Source organism: Myxocyprinus asiaticus, chromosome 14 (assembly GCF_019703515.2).
Source record: "Myxocyprinus asiaticus isolate MX2 ecotype Aquarium Trade chromosome 14, UBuf_Myxa_2, whole genome shotgun sequence".
Lineage (NCBI taxonomy): Eukaryota > Metazoa > Chordata > Actinopteri > Cypriniformes > Catostomidae > Myxocyprinus > Myxocyprinus asiaticus.
In genome coordinates, this window is record NC_059357.1 from 28,274,056 (window position 1) to 28,291,926 (window position 17,871).

Here is a 17,871-nt window from a genome sequence, read left to right on the forward strand (position 1 = left end):
TCTTGCCCTGGAACCAATGGCAGCCACGTTAAGAAAGGAAGATGATTTTACAGGGGTGGTGGCAGGAGGTAGGATGCATAAGCTTTTGCTTTACACAGATGATATTTTATTATTAGTCTCTGACCCTACTAGATCTATGCCTTGCCTCCACAAAATTATTAATTCCTTTTCTAAGTTCTCGGGATACAGAGTTAATTGGTCTAAATCTGAAGCTTTGACTCTGACAGAATACTGCCCAGTAACGGCTTTTCAGCCAGGCGCCTTTCAGTGGCCCAAACAGGGCATTAAGTATTTGGGTATTTTATTCCAAGCAAATTTGTGTGATTTAGTTAGAGTTAATTTTGACCCTTTAATAAAAAGTTTTTCGAGCAATGTGGGCAGGTGGGCTTAATTACATTTATCTATCATTGGGAAGGTTAATGTTATTAAAATGAATTGTATTCCAAAATTCAGCTACCTTCTACAGTCTCTCCCTAGAGATGTCCCCCTCTCTTATTTCAAGCAATTTGATAGCATAGCGAAGTCCTTCATTTGGAATGGTAAACATCCCAGATTACATTTCAGTAAGATGCATAGGTCGATTGACAAAGGTGGGCTAGGCCTACCCAAGATTTTGTTTTATTATTATGCATTTGGTCTCAGACATTTGGCTCATTGTTCGCTTGCACCTAAGAGAGCCCCTGCCTGGTTCTGTATTGAACAGGAATTTCTTGCCCCTATTTCACCATTGCAAAGCCTTTCTATCAAACTAACCGGAGAAGTTAAGTTACACCCCGTTATCTCGCCTCGGTATGGACAAAAGTGTCCAGAGTGTTTAATTCTGACATTTATTTAAAAGTTGCCTCGAGCATATGGCTGAACCCAAAATTATGTATTAATAAGTCCACTTTCTGCTGGTCAGACTGGATTTGAGGGGGGTTGCTACACTCGGTGACCTATATGGAAGTGGAGAGTTGAGATCCTTTGAAAATTTGGTTCAACATTTTGGGATTCCCAGATCACAGTTTTTTAGGTATTTACACCTGCTCTGTACTGTATTTGGGAGTAGCATACACCCCCTTAAAGCTGATTACTGCTTTTGGAAAAGGTCATGAGGCATCAGTGTATTACTCCCTGCTAATTCAGAGTCTGGGGGATGGAGCTTTAACTTCTACCAAAAGATTATGGGAGAAATATTTAAACTTGGTATTGGAGGAGGGAGTGTGTGCTAGGATTTAAAAAAACAAAAAACATAAAGTCTGCATCTAGAGATGCAAGGGTACACCTTATGCAATTCAAGATTTTACATTGATTCTATTGGACACCCTCTAGATTGTGTAGGATTGGTCTTAAAGACACACCCACCTGCTGGCGATGTCAATCGGAAGATGGAGACACAACCCATGTCTTTTGGTGGTGTGTTAAGATCCAAGAGTTTTGGTTGAAGGTTCAGAGTTTTATGTGTGATGTATTGGGCACTCAAATTTCATTTTGCCCCAGACTCTGTGTTTTGGGCGATGGGGCGGCCATCGATGTGGAGAATAGGCGCATAAAGAGTTAGGTCCTAACCAATGTCATGATCGCCAGACAAATAGTTTTAAGGGGATGGAAGTCGGCTGGAGCACCCCCATTTCAGGAGTGGTGTTCGGAGATGGGGAGGGTGGTGGGTTTTGAGGAAGGGTCATCTAGAAAACTGGGAAATTTGGACTTGTTTGTGGGGAAATGGGGCAAATATCTGGTGTTTTTGGAGGGCTCTTGGGGAGTGGCAGTGGAGAGAGAGGTATAGTGGTAATATGTGTGATTATTATTATATATATATATATATATATATATATATATATATATATATATATATATATATATATATATATTTATTTGTGTGTGTGTGTGTGTGTGTGTGTGTGTGTGTGTGTGTGTGTGTGTGTGTGTGTGTCTATAATCATGTGTGACCACTGGGGTGTTGTTGGGGGTCGGGGTGGGGACTGGGGGTTAATAGTGGGGGTTAAGTATTGATTCTGTTTGTATATGTTTTGCTTTTCTTTGTTAAATATATGAATCAATAAAAAAAATGTTAATCACAAAGAATAATTACTGAGTGCACCAGGTGCTGTAAGCGATTTTGTTTTTTATGGAAAGGAATGGAAAAATGTTCTACTCTCTGAAAGATATCACTGAAATAATTGTCCTAAGACATCTCATTGGTCTTTGTGACAGCACTAGACTTTGTAAACAGCAAACAAAGATGTGTCCGGGGACCGCGATCTTTAACAAGGCAATGAGAAGACTTTGATGTGCTTTCTGATTCTGCCTGTCAATCATTTTGCACATTCTCATTTTATAAGACTATCTCATATATACAGTGTAGTAGTTGAAGTGGGTTATTCAGGTTTAATGCCACATCAGCCAACATGTCCAAGTGGGCCCCACATGGGATTTAAGTGGGTTATCTGGGTGTCATCTGGGCATGGGGTAAGAATGGGCACTATGATGGGCTGAATGTGTGTGTGTGTGTGTGTGTGTGTGTATACAGTACATATACTGTGTGTATACATGTGTTCATGTTTTAATTTATTTATTGATATCTTCACAAAATGTGCTACTCAAAAACAATATTTGTCTTATTTATATAAATCACACAGCACTTGATCAAAGCACTTGCATCATGCAGTCCCTCACCCACAAGCTTTAACTTTAACTTGACCTGTGTCAGCGTGCCTCCTCCCGCCTTTTCGTTTGAAAATAAACGGTCACCACCTGAACACCGTCATCTCCTGTGTGTCAAGGAATATAAACACTCTATCAAGGTATATAGCCTGTATTTAACCCAGTTTTACACCTGCTTTTGTATAATGGGGGATTTTGGAATTCAGGGAAGTTAAAGCCAAGATTTAATGAACTTTAACGAAAGTTAGCCAGCCTAGATTTAACAAACACCTGATGTAATCTAGCAATCGAATGATTAAAAATTATAACAATTGCAGTTAGCTAGGAAACTGTCCTATAAAATGTAGGGGTTACGAATAAAAATAACTTAGCAGTATCAGAGGATTTTTATTAATTTATCTAACACTAAACCTTTTTCTCCCTAAAGGCCTTGTGATAATGGCCGAGGAAGTGACGAGATCAGAGGGACAGGGAGATGTCCAAATTCACATTTTCTTGCTTGGAACTCAAAACAAGATTTTAAGCAGCTCTTTTCCATTAAATATAACTATCTTGTGTCAAGGTCCAAAAAAAGACACTAAAGTACCTTGAAAGTACCAAAAAGACCTAATCAACTTTTGTCACAGTTGTCTTCACAACGCACAGATAAAAACTCATAAGAAGTGACATTTAGGACAAGAGGTGAAAAGTTGTTTAATGTTTTGTTTGTTTGTTTGTTTTTCACATTTGGTACACATTATAGGTATGCATGGGGATACAAATTTTCACTCATCACTACAGTATAATTATAATTTTTTATTATTACTGTTTTATACAACTAATACTTTTTTGCACATTTGTCAAGCAAATATTATAAATCAGCCTTTATGTTCAGGTATTTGTGACCTTGGCTGAGGTGGTCACCTTTCCATTGAAGAGCGTTACTAAAGTGAATGATGTGTAGTTGAAGCTTTGTGAGTCTGACTTCCAGAAACATGGTGAGTGTTCTTGCATAAGCAAATGATACAGTGTTCTATATGTTCTACTATATTTATTTACATCTCAACTTTAGGTCTCAGTCCTTGGGGACATTGGAGGGAGGAGCTACAAGTCTCCCCTGTCTTTTTTTTTTTTTAAAAGACAAATGACCTTGCCCGTCAATTCAACCTCACAGGGTGCCATGGCAAACATTATTTTTAGAAACACACATCTCTTTGATACTTTGTGTGGTATAAAGACATTTCAACATCCTTCATTTACTTAAGGAAACAAAGTTTTGGTAAATGGAACTTACAAGTATAAGTATTTAGTTTGTTTGTTTTTAGTTCTGATTGGCCTATGCACATGTAACTTGCTTGCTCCATAGCTAAACACTTTTGTTCTCTGTGGCAAATTGTACTGTTTATGGGTTTGATGAGCTGTGCCCTTGTTTCTGCAGTAGTAACCTTGACTTAAAATGAATTAATTATTTTGCTTTACAGGTAACCTGAAGCAGAACCCTTTGCAGCAAACTGTCAGTAAGAAAGAGGTGGATCCGGCCTTCAGTAAACCATTTAGAAAATGCAAGAGACAGAGATGGCAACTGTGCCTTGGGAGCCCAGCAGGACCTTGAACGGAGGGAAGCACAGTCAGATTTGTAAGTTGCAAAAAATGAAATTGTTTGCAATTTATAACCAATTAGTAATTTGTCAACCAATCAGAATCAAGCATTAAATGGCACCATGATTTAAGGAATATTAAATCATTTCTTAATTTCTTCTCATCATTATATCTTGGGGAACAATACTATTTAACCAGATTGTATAATAATGGGGATGTCTCTGTAGAACTGAATAGATATGCTTTTTAAAAAAAAAAAAAAAAAAAAAAAAAAAAAACTTATTTCATAGTTCTGCTGAATGCTTGATTCAAATTGGATGACAGATGTTCCAAGGTTTTAATTTCTCCTATATATGTTATAGGTGCACTCAGTATTTTTATACAGAAAGAGTAGAACAGTATTTTTGAAAAATATGTTTAAAAAGATGTACACTTACATAAGATGATGACTCTAGTCAAGGAATAGTTTACCTAAAAATGAAAGTTCTCTCTTCATTTACCCTCAGATGTGTATGACCTTCTTTCTTCTGCTGAACACAAATGAAGATTTTTAGAAGAATATCTCAACTCTGTAGGTCCATACAATGCACAAAGAATGCATATTGCCAAAAACAAAATAACTCTTAGGAGAGAAGAGCATTTAGGAGGGCTGTTTGACAGTGGAGATTTATAGTAAAAAAAAAAAAAAAAGGTCAAAGATTTTTAGAAGAATTTCTCAACTCTGTAGGTCTATACAATGCAAATAAATAGGAGCCAAAATGTTGACGCTTCAAAAAGCACAAAGGCAGAATAAAAGTAATCCATAAGACTCCAGTTGTTAAATCCATATATTCAGAAGCGATAGATAGATGTGGATGAGAAATACACTATATGGACAAAAGTATTGGGACACCTACACATTACACCTACAGGAGCTTTTATGACATCCCATTCTAAATCCATAGGCATTAATATAAAGTTGGTCCCCCCTTTGCAGCTATAACAGCTTCCACTCTTCTGGGAAGGCTTTCTACAAGATTTGGAGTGTGTCTGTTGGAATTTTTGCCCATTCTTCCAGAAGAGCATTTGTGAGGTCAGACACTGATGTTGGACAAGAGGGCCTGGCTCGCAATCTCCGTTCTAGTTCATCCCAAAGGTGTTCGATAGGGTTGAGGTCAGGGCTCTGTGCGGGCCAGTCAAGTTCTTCCACACCAAACTCATCCAACCATGCCTTTATGGACCTTGCTTTGTGCACTGGAGCACCGTCATGCTGGAACAGAAAAGGGCCTTCCCCAAACTGTTTCCACAAAGCTGGAAGCATGGAATTTTGCAAAATGTCTTGGTAAGCTGAGGCATTAACATTTCCCTTCAGTGGAACTAAGGGGCCTAGGCCAACCCCAGAAAAACAACCCCATAGCGTTATCTCTCCTCCACCAAACTTTACAGTTGGCACAATGCAGTCAGGCAGGAAATGTTCTCCTGGCATTCGCCAAACCCAGACTCATCCATCAGACTGCCAGATAGAGATGCATGATTCGTCACTCCACAGAACACGTTTCCACTGCTCCAGAGTCCAGTGGCGGCATGCTTTACTCCACTCCATCCGACGCTTGGCATTGTGCTTGGTGATGTAAGGCTTGCATACAGCTGCTCGACCATGGAAACCCATGCCATGAAGCTCCCGGCGCACAGTTTTTGTGCTGATGTTAATGCCAGAGGAGGTTTAACCCTGCAGTTACTGAGTCAGCAGAGCATTGGCAATTTTTATGCACTATGCACCTCAGCACTCAGTGACCCCACTCTGTAACTTTATGTGGTCTGCCACTTTGTGGCTGAGTTGCTGTGGTTCCTAAATGCTTCCACTTTGCAATAATACCACTTACAGTTGATCGTGGAATATCTAGGAGGGAAGAAATTTCACGAACTGACTTGTTGCAACGGTGGCATCCTATTACAGTACCACGCTCGAATTCAGTGAGCTCTTTGAGCTCACAAATGTTTGTAAAGGCAGACTGCATGGCTAGGTGCTTGATTTTATTTACCTGTGGCAATGGGACTGAATGAAACACCTAAATTCAATGATTAAGAGGGGTGTCCCAATACTTTTGTCCATATAGTGTAGATCAATATTTAAAGGGTTTGTTCACCCAAAAATTAAAATCCTCTCATGATTTGCTTGCTTTTAAGCCATCTCAGATGTGTATGACTTTCCTCAGCAGAACTGAAGTGAAAATGTTTAGAAGCACATTTCAGCTCTTTTTCTCCATACAATGGTAATATACAGGTGCCATCAGTGTCCTGGTCCAAAAGGCATATATAGGGAGCAAAAAGTAATCCACAAGACTCCAGTCAATCAATTAATGTCTTCTGGAGCAAACCGATACATTGGTGTGAGAAACAAATAGATAATTAAAATGTTTTTAACTTTAAATCGTTGCTTCCAGTTGCTGTTTGAAATGACCTAACTCTCACATTACATTCATTCCTCTGTTGTATACAAAGCACGCGCTTCCAACTTCTTGCGTGAATGCGCCATCGCATTTACATCACTAATGCATCGACTGCTGGCAGGAATGTCCAAGAAATAAAAAAAACTACTTGAATCTCTAACAACCCAGCTCTAATATGAGTTTTTTCTTTTGTTCTTTAAAGAGATTAAATATTTCATGACATATAGCTTAATGCCCGATCGATGTGGGTGTGTCATTGATATTAGCCTTTCACCGATATATCGGTATTGGCGTATTTGTTTACCGATATGCACCAATATGAAAACTTCTTTTCAGAACATATAATGCAGAAAACAGTGCTTTTCAATTGGTGTCATAGCGTAGTTTGTCCAGCAGAGTGCGCTCCAACTCCATTGTTTACAGAGCTGACTCTGAGCTGACGGTGGCTCTGCAGACAGGGCGGAGTTAAGCCGTGTGCCTTCATGGTAAGTTGCTAACTAGTTTGTGAAATACATATTGGAAAGTTAATAAACAATGACCCCATCATTTTCCCTTTTCAGTATTACTAATATATCGTTAACCCTGTCTCTGACAACCATGTCACTCATGTCTGTTTGCTTTTAGTCAGCTATAGTTTGTCAGTGCAGTCAGTAAAGTAGCAGATTGAAAGGCAAATATCAGAGCATCTTTTTGCAGCCCAATAGACAACGGTGCGGTGGTGGATTGTGTCTGTTGTGTGTTGATTTCACGCTATGTTATGACCTAGTTGGTGAGACACAATGCTGGAAAGTAAAATAAACAATGTCCGTCTTTTACTCTCCGTGACAACGAGCTTAGAGCTAACTAGCTAACCACATAGCTACTTTCATTGTTGTCAGCTGAGTGGAAGTTAATGAGTAAACATGTATTCACCAAACTGTTTTGTTCAGGTTTCACAGTTTGGTACCCCCTTCAACCAAACATTTCCAGTCATTGCATTTACGAAATGTAATATTTAAAAGTCTGGTTTTCCCCCATTGAAAGTTTCCCCTGAACTTGTTTAGCAGAATACGGTGTAACAACGCTGCTGCTGTTTATCTCTTGACTCGGTAGGTGTAAATGCTTCTTGTTTTACAACCTGCCAATAATTGACTGGCAGTATTAATATAGTCAGCATTTGACTGATACTAAACAGTACTACTGATGTTTATTTAGCTATTCGTTTTATTTTTATTTATTCTTATTTTAATGGTCAGCATTTGACTGATACTAAACAGTAATACTGATGTTTATTTAGCTATTTATTTTATTTTTATTTATTCTTTATTTAAATGGTCAGCATTTGACTTATACTAAACAGTAATACTGATGTTTATTTATCTATTTGTTTTATTTTTATTTATTCTTTATTTTAATGGTCAGCATTTGACTGATATTAAACAGTACTACTGATGTTTATTTAGCTATTTGTTTTATTTTTATTTATTCTTTATTTTAATGGTCAGCATTTGACTGATACTAAACAGTAATACTGATGTTTATTTATCTATTTGTTTTATTTTTATTTATTCTTTATTTTAATGGTCAGCATTCAACTGATACTAAACAGTACTACTGATGTTGATTTAGCTATTTGTTTTATTTTTATTTATTCTTTATTTTAATGGTCAGCATTTGACATACTAAACAGTACTGATGTTTATTTATCTATTTGTTTTATTTTTATTTATTCTTTATTTAAATAGTCAGCATTTGACTGATACTAAACAGTACTACTGATGTTTATTTAGCTATTAGTTTTATTTTTATTTATTCTTTATTTTAATGGTCAGCATTTGACTGATACTAAACAGTACTGATGTTTATTTAGCTATTTATTTTATTTTTATTTATTCTTTATTTTAATGGTCAGCATTTGACTTTTATTAAACAGTAATACTGATGTATATTTAGCTATTTATTTTATTGTGTTTATTCTTTATTTTAATGGTCAGAATTTGACTGATACTAAACAGTAATACTATTGTTTATTTAGCTATTTATTTTATTTGAATTTATTCTTTATTTTAATGGTCAGCATTTGACTGATATTAAACAGTATTACTGATGTTTATTTAGCTACTTATTTTATTTTTATTTATTATTTAAATGGTCAGCATTTGACTGATACTAAACAGTAATACTGATGTTTATTTAGCTATTTGTTTTATTTTTATTTATTCTTTATTTTAATGGTCAGCATTTGACTGATACTAAACAGTACTGATGTTTATTTAGCTATTTGTTTTATTTTTATTTATTCTTTATTTTAATGGTCAGCATTTGACTGATACTAAACAGTAATACTGATGTTTATTTAGCTATTTATTTTATTTTTATTTATTCTTTATTTAAATGGTCAGCATTTGACTGATACTAAACAGTACTGATGTTTATATATTTGTTTTATTTTTATTTATTCTTTATTTAAATAGTCAGCATTTGACATACTAAACAGTACTGATGTTTATTTAGCTATTTATTTTATTTTTATGTATTCTTTATTTAAATAGTCAGCATTTGACTGATACTAAACAGTACTACTGATGTTTATTTAGCTATTTGTTTTATTTTTATTTATTCTTTATTTTAATAGTCAGCATTTGACTGATACTAAACAGTACTGATGTTTATTTAGCTATTTATTTTATTTTTATTTATTCTTTATTTTAATGGTCAGCATTTGACTTTTATTAAACAGTAATACTGATTTTTATTTAGCTATTTATTTTATTTTGTTTATTCTTTATTTAATGGTCATTATTTGACTGATATTAAACAGTATTACTGATGTTTATTTAGCTATTTATTTTATTTGTATTTATTATTTAAATGGTCAGCATTTGACTGATACTAAACAGTAATGCTGATGTTTATCTATTTGTTTTATTTTTATTTATTCTTTATTTTAATGGTCAGCATTTGACTGATACTAAACAGTACTACTGATGTTTATTTAGCTATTTATTTTATTTTTATTTATTCTTTATTTAAATGGTCAGCATTTGACTGATACGGAACAGTACTGATGTTTATTTAGCTATTTGTTTTATTTTTATTTATTCTTTATTTTAATGGTCAGCATTTGACCGATACTAAACAGTAATACTGATGTTTATTTAGCTATTTATTTTATTTTTATTTATTCTTTATTTAAATGGTCAGCATTTGACTTATACTAAACAGTAATACTGATGTTTATTGATATATTTGTTTTATTTTTTATTTAAATAGTCAGCATTTGACTGATACTAAACAGTACTGATGTTTATTTAGCTATTTAGTTTATTTTGTTTATTCTTTATTTTAATGGTCAGCATTTGACTGATACTAAACAGTAATACTGATGTTTATTTAGCTATTTATTTTATTTTTATTTATTATTTAAATGGTCAGCATTTGACTGATACTAAACTGTAATACTGATGTTTATTTAGCTATTTGTTTTATTTGTATTTATTCTTTATTTTAATGGTCAGAATTTGACTGATACTAAACAGTACTGATGTTTATTTAGCTATTTATTTTATTTTTATTTATTCTTTATTTTAATGGTCAGCATTTTACTTTTATTAAACAGTAATACTGATGTTTATTTAGCTATTTATTTTATTTTTATTTATTATTTAAATGGTCAGCATTTGACTGATACTAAACAGTAATACTGATGTTTATCTATTTGTTTTATTTTTATTTATTCTTTATTTTAATGGTCAGCATTTGACTGATACTAAACAGTAATACAGATGTTTATTTAGCTATTTATTTTATTTTTATTTATTCTTTATTTAAATAGTCAGCATTTGACTGATACTAAACAGTACTGATGTTTATTTATATATTTGTTTTATTTTTATTTATTTTTTATTTAAATAGTCAGCATTTGACTGATACTAAACAATACTGATGTTTATTTAGCTATTTATTTTATTTTGTTTATTCTTTATTTTAATGGTCAGCATTTGACTGATATTAAACAGTATTGCAGATGTTTATTTAGCTATTTATTTTATTTTTTTTATTATTTAAATGGTCAGCATTTGACTGATACTAAACTGTAATACTGATGTTTATTTAGCTATTTGTTTTATTTGTATTTATTCTTTATTTTAAAGGTCAGAATTTGACTGATACTAAACATGCAGTACTGATGTTTATTTAGCTATTTATTGTATTTTTATATATTCTTTATTTAAATAGTCAGCATTTGACTGATACTAAACTGTAATACTGATGTTTATTTAGCTATTTATTTTATTTTTATTTATTCTTTATTTAAATGGTCAGCAATGGACTTATACTAAACATACAGTACTGATGTTTATTTAGCTATTTATTGTATTTTTATTTATTCTTTATTTAAATGGTCAGCAATGGACTTATACTAAACACAGTACTGATGTTTATTTAGCTATTTATTTTATTTTTATTTATTCTTTATTTAAATGGTCAGCAATGGACTTATACTAAACATACAGTACTGATGTTTATTTAGCTATTTATTGTATTTTTATTTATTCTTTATTTAAATAGTCAGCATTTGATACTAAACTGTAATACTGATGTTTATTTAGATATTTATTTTATTTTGTTTATTCTTTATTTTAATGGTCAGCATTTGACAGACTAAACAGTACTGATGTTTATTTAGATATTTATTTTATTTTGTTTATTCTTTATTTTAATGGTCAGCATTTGACTGATGCTAAACAGAACTGATGTTTATTTAGCTATTTATTGTATTTTTATTTATTCTTTATTTAAATGGTCAGCAACTGACTGATACTAAACATACAGTACTGATGTTTTTTAAGCTATTTATTGTATTTTTATTTATTATTTATTTTCTCAGTGTTCATTTCTAGAATTTGTTGACAATGTTTAATAATAATGTCAAATATTCTTTGATAAAAATATTTGTTTAAGAAAGCAGCCATCTGAGTACCTTTGCATAGTCATATCGGTGCAAAATCTGTGAAAAATCCACATAGAAAAGGTCAGTTTTCATTCCAGCTCAAAAATGAACTATATCGGCCACGATAACGGTAATCGGCTAATTTTTTTTTTTAACTGCATGATTAGGTATAGAATTGATAGCAACTAGCAAGCAATTAAGCATTAAATAAATGATTAAAAATATGATCCAGAACAATACTCAAGTCTCATTTACAGGTGTTCTTCTCATTTCTTATTTTCAAGTATAGCCTATACTGCACAATAAATAAATCATCCACTGCACACACCAAAGGCATGTTGCACCAATTCAGATCTTCTGTATTATATGCCAATTAAATATTAGTCACATTAAATCATTTTACCATAGCCTAATAATTGAGGAAGCAGTCACAACAAGCATAGATCTCATTGGAAAGAGAAGCTTCAAAAACATTATATAAAATGAAACACAAGACTAGCAAGTGTCCCAGAAAACAGTATATTAAAACAGGGCCTTGGCATGCTGGACAAATGAAAACAGCCTCCATATATTCCTGGATCACACATTGCCAGTGGTACCAGCCACTGCAGCTCTCATATTCAATCTGAAAGAGGCAATGACATTGACATCACATGAGTATGAATTTATTCTTACAACATCATATCAGGTTGACACACATTTGAATGTTGTAAAGCAAACTGAAATTCAAAATTATTATAACACACTCAAATGTCCACTCACAGTGTCTTGTGTTATGACATTTTCAGGGTTGGGAGGGTTACTTTTGAAATGTATTCCACTACATATTATAGAATACATGCTGTAAAATGTAATTTGTAACATATTCCATTAGATTACTCAAGGTCAGAAACGTATTCTAAACACTTTGGATAACTTCTTCAGCACTGGTAGATTTTTTCACTTGTTTTGGCTATAAAACTCTGCCAGTATAGTAAGACAAAATACACATGTTAAAAATACATTCTCTGAAAAACCTAAATATCTTATGCAGTGTTGTTTCTAAAACAAGATGAATCAAATTGATCTTGTTTTAAGGATTTTTAGGTATTTTTACAGGAAAATAATACAAAAATTATCATCAAGAATATGATTTTTGCCCTAATATTAAAGGTCTTACTAGAAAAATAGAAATTATGATCAACGTGAATTTTCTTGATAAAAAAACATGATCGTGCCTGGTAACGTGCATGTAAAATGGCTAGAAATAGCATTTTAGCTTAGTGTAAAGCTGACAATTTACAGAAGGTTGATTTGCTCCAAACTTACTTCAAACTTGCATCATAAGAAAGTGTTTCACCGCTGTTCAAATGCACTTTGGATCACATCATATATATGTATAAATGTTTTCCATCTGAAAGGACTAAATACTAAATGAAACAAATGACAATAAAATGCAAAGTAATCTCTTCAGTAATCAAAATACTTTTTGAATGTAACTGTATTCTAATGACCAATTATCTAAATTGTAACTGTAGTGGTATACAGTTACTTATATTTTGTATATTAAATACGTAATCCCGTTACATGTATTCCATTACTCCCCAACCCTGGACATATTCCCCCAAATACTAAACACAAATCTGTTATGTCTTCTGTAGAAACAAGTGCATCACAAATGCAAATGGATTATTGCATCAATCTCAAACATCTGCTGATCAGGAACCACATCAATCTCGCCGCTCAAGAACAACCATAACAACAACAAACAATTGCGGTAAGTCATGGCATCCGCTCGTGTTATTTCTTCCTGCATTGCATGCCACATGTTTACTATAGCTTCTTCTGTCAGCAGTGAGGGATTCACATGTGATAAATGTAAGGAATTATCCAGGCAGACGGAGAAGGTTAATGAATTAGAGACACGCATCTGAACACTAGTGGAGGTCAGTGAGAAAGAGAAGCCAGTAGATACTGTTTTGGATGCGGGTAGTACAGCGAGCAACACACACACACTTTGGTTCCGACTCTAGAGCCCCTGCAGCAGGGTGTTTGGGTGACGTCTCGGCATCATTCTTGCTCAGCAAAGCGACACCACTCTCCTGTTCCTGTTAGGGTTTCCAGTCGATTCTCCCCACTCAGTGATGCACCCACTGAGAATCACGTTGAAAGAGCCTTAATAAATGGTGATTCTGTTGTAAGGAACGTGGAAATAGAGACTCCAGCCACCATTGTTAAATGCATTTCCGGGGCTCGAGCGTCTGACATTAGATCAAATTTACAAGTGCTGGCTAATGCTAAACATAAATGTTCTAAAACTGTTATTCATGTCGGCACTAACGATGTCCAGCATTGCCAATTGGAGATCACTAAAGATAATGTTAAAGAGGTGTGTGAACTTGCAAAAACTGTGTCAGACACTGTAACATGCTCTGGACCCTTCCTGCTCATCGTGGTGATGAGGTTTATAGTAGATTAGTGTCACTGAATGGCTGGATGTCTGAGTGGTGTCTGCATAGGATTTATAGACAATTGAAAGAGTTTTTGAGGAGGTTTTGCTACGATTTACAGTGAAGATTTTGGTGTTACTCAGAGAACAGGATATAAGTTTAAGTCTTTTGAACTAATAATGCTTAATGTGACACCGTCAGATATAAATAAAAATCTCTGTTGTCTTTTGCCCTTGCTACAGTATATAGATCACCCGGGCCATACTCAGATTTCCTTGGTGAATTTGAAACATTTATCAATAATCTCAACTCTCTTGGAGTCAGACAAAATGTGACAGGACCAACTCACCACCATAATCATACGCTAGATTTAATTCTGTCATATGGAGTTGATGTTGATACTATTTAAATTCTACCACAGAGCGATGACATCTCAGATCATTACCTCATCTCTTGTTTGCTGTGATCAGCTAATGTCACTCAATCTACACCATGCTATTGTTCAGATAGAACTATTCTTTCGACCACTAAAGATAGCTTCACTAAAAATCTTCCAGAATTGTCTCGCATACTCAGTAAGCCAAAAGGTCTAGAAGAACTTGATGTAATAACAGAAAATATAAATACAGTCTTCTCTAGCACTCTTGATAGTGTTGCCCCTCTTCGATTAAAGAAAATTCAAGAAAAAATCCCCACACCATGGTACAATGATCACACTCATGCTCTCAAGAGAGCAGCTCGGAAAATGGAGCCCAAGTGGAAGAATACAAAATTAGAGGTATTTCGCAGTGCATGGAATGATAATGTCTGTAGCTACAGAGAGGCATTAAAAGCTGCCAGGTCAGCATATTTTAGCAAACTCATAGAAAATAACCATAACAATCCTAGGTGTTTATTCAGTACTGTGGCTAAACTGGTTAGGAATAAATCATCAACTGAACCAGATATTCCATTGCAGCACAATAGTAATGACTTCATGAGTTTCTTTACTGATAAAATTGAAATAATTAGAAATAAAATTGGAACTATGTAATCAACTGTTTGCACCTCAGAAATTTCAAATCTACCATTTATGTTGAAAATACTAGAAAATGTAATGTCCTCCCAACTATGTTAATTTCTACAGAGAAATGGTATATATGAAGAATTTCAGTCAGGCTTTAGGCCCCATCACAGTACAGAGACTGCACTTATCAGAGCTACAAATGACTTGCTCTTATCGCCTGATCACAGCTGCATTTCTCTTCTAGTGCTTTTAGATCTTAGTGCTGCCTTCAACACAATAGATCACGACATTCTCTTGAATAGGCTGGAGAATTATGTTGGCATTAGTGGACTTGCATTAGCATGGTTTAGGTTTTATTTATCAGTCCGCTACCACTTTGTATGTGTAAACCAGGAATTGTCAAATCAAACAAAATTTAAGTATGGAGTGCCACAGGGATCAGTTTTAGGGCCTTTTCTCCTTATACATGCTTCCCCTGGGAGATATTATTGTAAGACTGGCACCAGGATGTCTACGCCCAAAAGGCACCATTTCCGGTAAAAGTCAAAGATCACCTTGCTGCCCCCTCTTCTCTCTCTCTCCCCCTTCTCCCCTTCAACAGATCAGGACCAATACAATGACACAAGATTTATATGTAAAAATATAACAAATACCATGAAAACAAAGAATGCAACTGTATGTGTTTGATATCATTTAAGAGGTCTCTGTGCAACTGGTATAATGGTCTCTTTCCCATGTTGCATTTGGTACACAATGTTTTCTGTCTGGATATTTAAGGAAGATTGGCAAGGAACTCAGGGAGCCTGTAGTCAGATATCCCACACAATTGCTGTGTGTAGTTTTCCATTGCCAGGTATGTTTCTTTGACTTGTCTTTTATTTTTAGGGATGTTTGTTTATTCTGATCATGTGTGAAATTGGCTTTGATTGATTTTGTAACTTAAGTTTTAAATCCTACCTGGCAAATAAATTGTTACTTTTTGATTTATTCTGTATTCCTTCTAAATAATTTATCACAGGTAGGTTCGAGGGACGCCTTTTGTTACCGCAAACTTATGTCCAGGATAATGATCAATACAGGAGCTTATGAATAGAAGAAAACCACGTAAGGCTACCAGTCACTACTTATCACCATCTTAGCAAGTTGTATGAAACGTGACTAAATAAAAATCATCTGGATATGAGCAAGCATTAGGCGGCCAAACCAGATGATATTAGTAAACTCTGCAACCGCTGACTATGAACGGGACTGGCAATTTTGTGTTCGTGAGATCTATGTAATTAATTGGCCGGCATATGACTCTGAGTGACAATCTGGACCCAAATGAAAGGATAATGAAAGTTAGAATGATTCAGAGTAATCAGTAACTTAAAAAGATTACACTAAAAGAATTATCAGAAATCAATTAGAGCTTAAATCTAAATTAGAGGTTCAATTTAAATTGGAGTCAGGTTAATACAAAATTGGAGTCAGATAAAATTAATAACGAAGTCAATTGATAAAGTGCAAATTAATAGTGTTTTTGCTTAAGCACTCAGAAAAGACAGATCAACGCAGAAACCTTCAGGGGCCATTCTATTAGAATCCAACGCCCAACCAATAGTTTTGGTTTTACCCTTTTTTACACTATCAGGAATCATGGAATAAGTTTCCACTTTTATGGCGACGATACCCAACTTTATATTTCTTCTAAACCCAAAGAAAATTCAAAATTCTCCAAATTAGCTGAGTGTATCAATTAAATCAAAGATTGGGTGGCCAGAAATTTCCTTCTACTCATTTCCGACAAAACAGAGGTACCAATTATTGGACCAAAAACCTCTAAAAATAAGATAATTTGACTCACAATGGATGTACTGTTACGTCATCTTCTACAGTGAAGAACTTGTGTGTTATATTTGATACCAATCAAATTTCCAGTATTTGTAGAACAGCATTCTTTCACCTCAGAAATATTGGTAAGTTACGACACATGCTCCCTGTTGCTGATGCCGAAAAACTAATTTATGCATTCATGACTTCAAGACTAGATTATTGTAATGCATTATTGGGAGGATGTCCAGCTAGTTCAATAAATAAACTTCAGTTGGTTAAAAATGCAGCTGCCAGAATGCTGACTAGAACCAATAAATATGATTATAGCCCCATTTTATCATCATTACATTGGCTTCCAGTAAAATTTCTTATTAATTTTAAAATTCTGTTAACTACATACAAAGCTTTGGTCTGGCTCTACAGTATTTAAGTGATCTTCTGACATGCTCTATTCCATCACATTCATTACGATCACAAAATTCTGGCTTGTTAATAGTATCTAGAATATCAAAATCCACAAAAGGAGGTAGATCCTTTTCCTGTTTGGCTCCTAAACTACGGAATTGTCTCCCCAACACAGTTCGGAATGCAGACACACTCACTCAGTTTAAGTCTAGACTAAAGACTCATCTATTTAGCCAGGCATGCACCTAATTTATCCATCAACTCACAATTAAGCTGCTTTAGTTAGGTCTGCCGGAACCAGAAACATATATCATGATCTATTACTCTGTATAAAATTTAATGACATCTACACTAATATTATTCTATTTGTTTTCATGTCTCAACCTCGCGATTCATATCACTTCTAAGTGACTGATTTGGAACACTCTACATTGGCATCAACTCTGTAGGTCATACAAAAAGTACTCCACTTCGCAGTTTTTGCATTTGAAGCATGACTACGTTTTTAAATGCTACCTCCGGAGGCATCTCACTAGGATTTGGAACATGTACAAACAAGTATAAACAAGTATAAACAAGTATGGGGGGTGGGGGGTATAAATATAATTATTAAATGTTATATGTTATAAATGT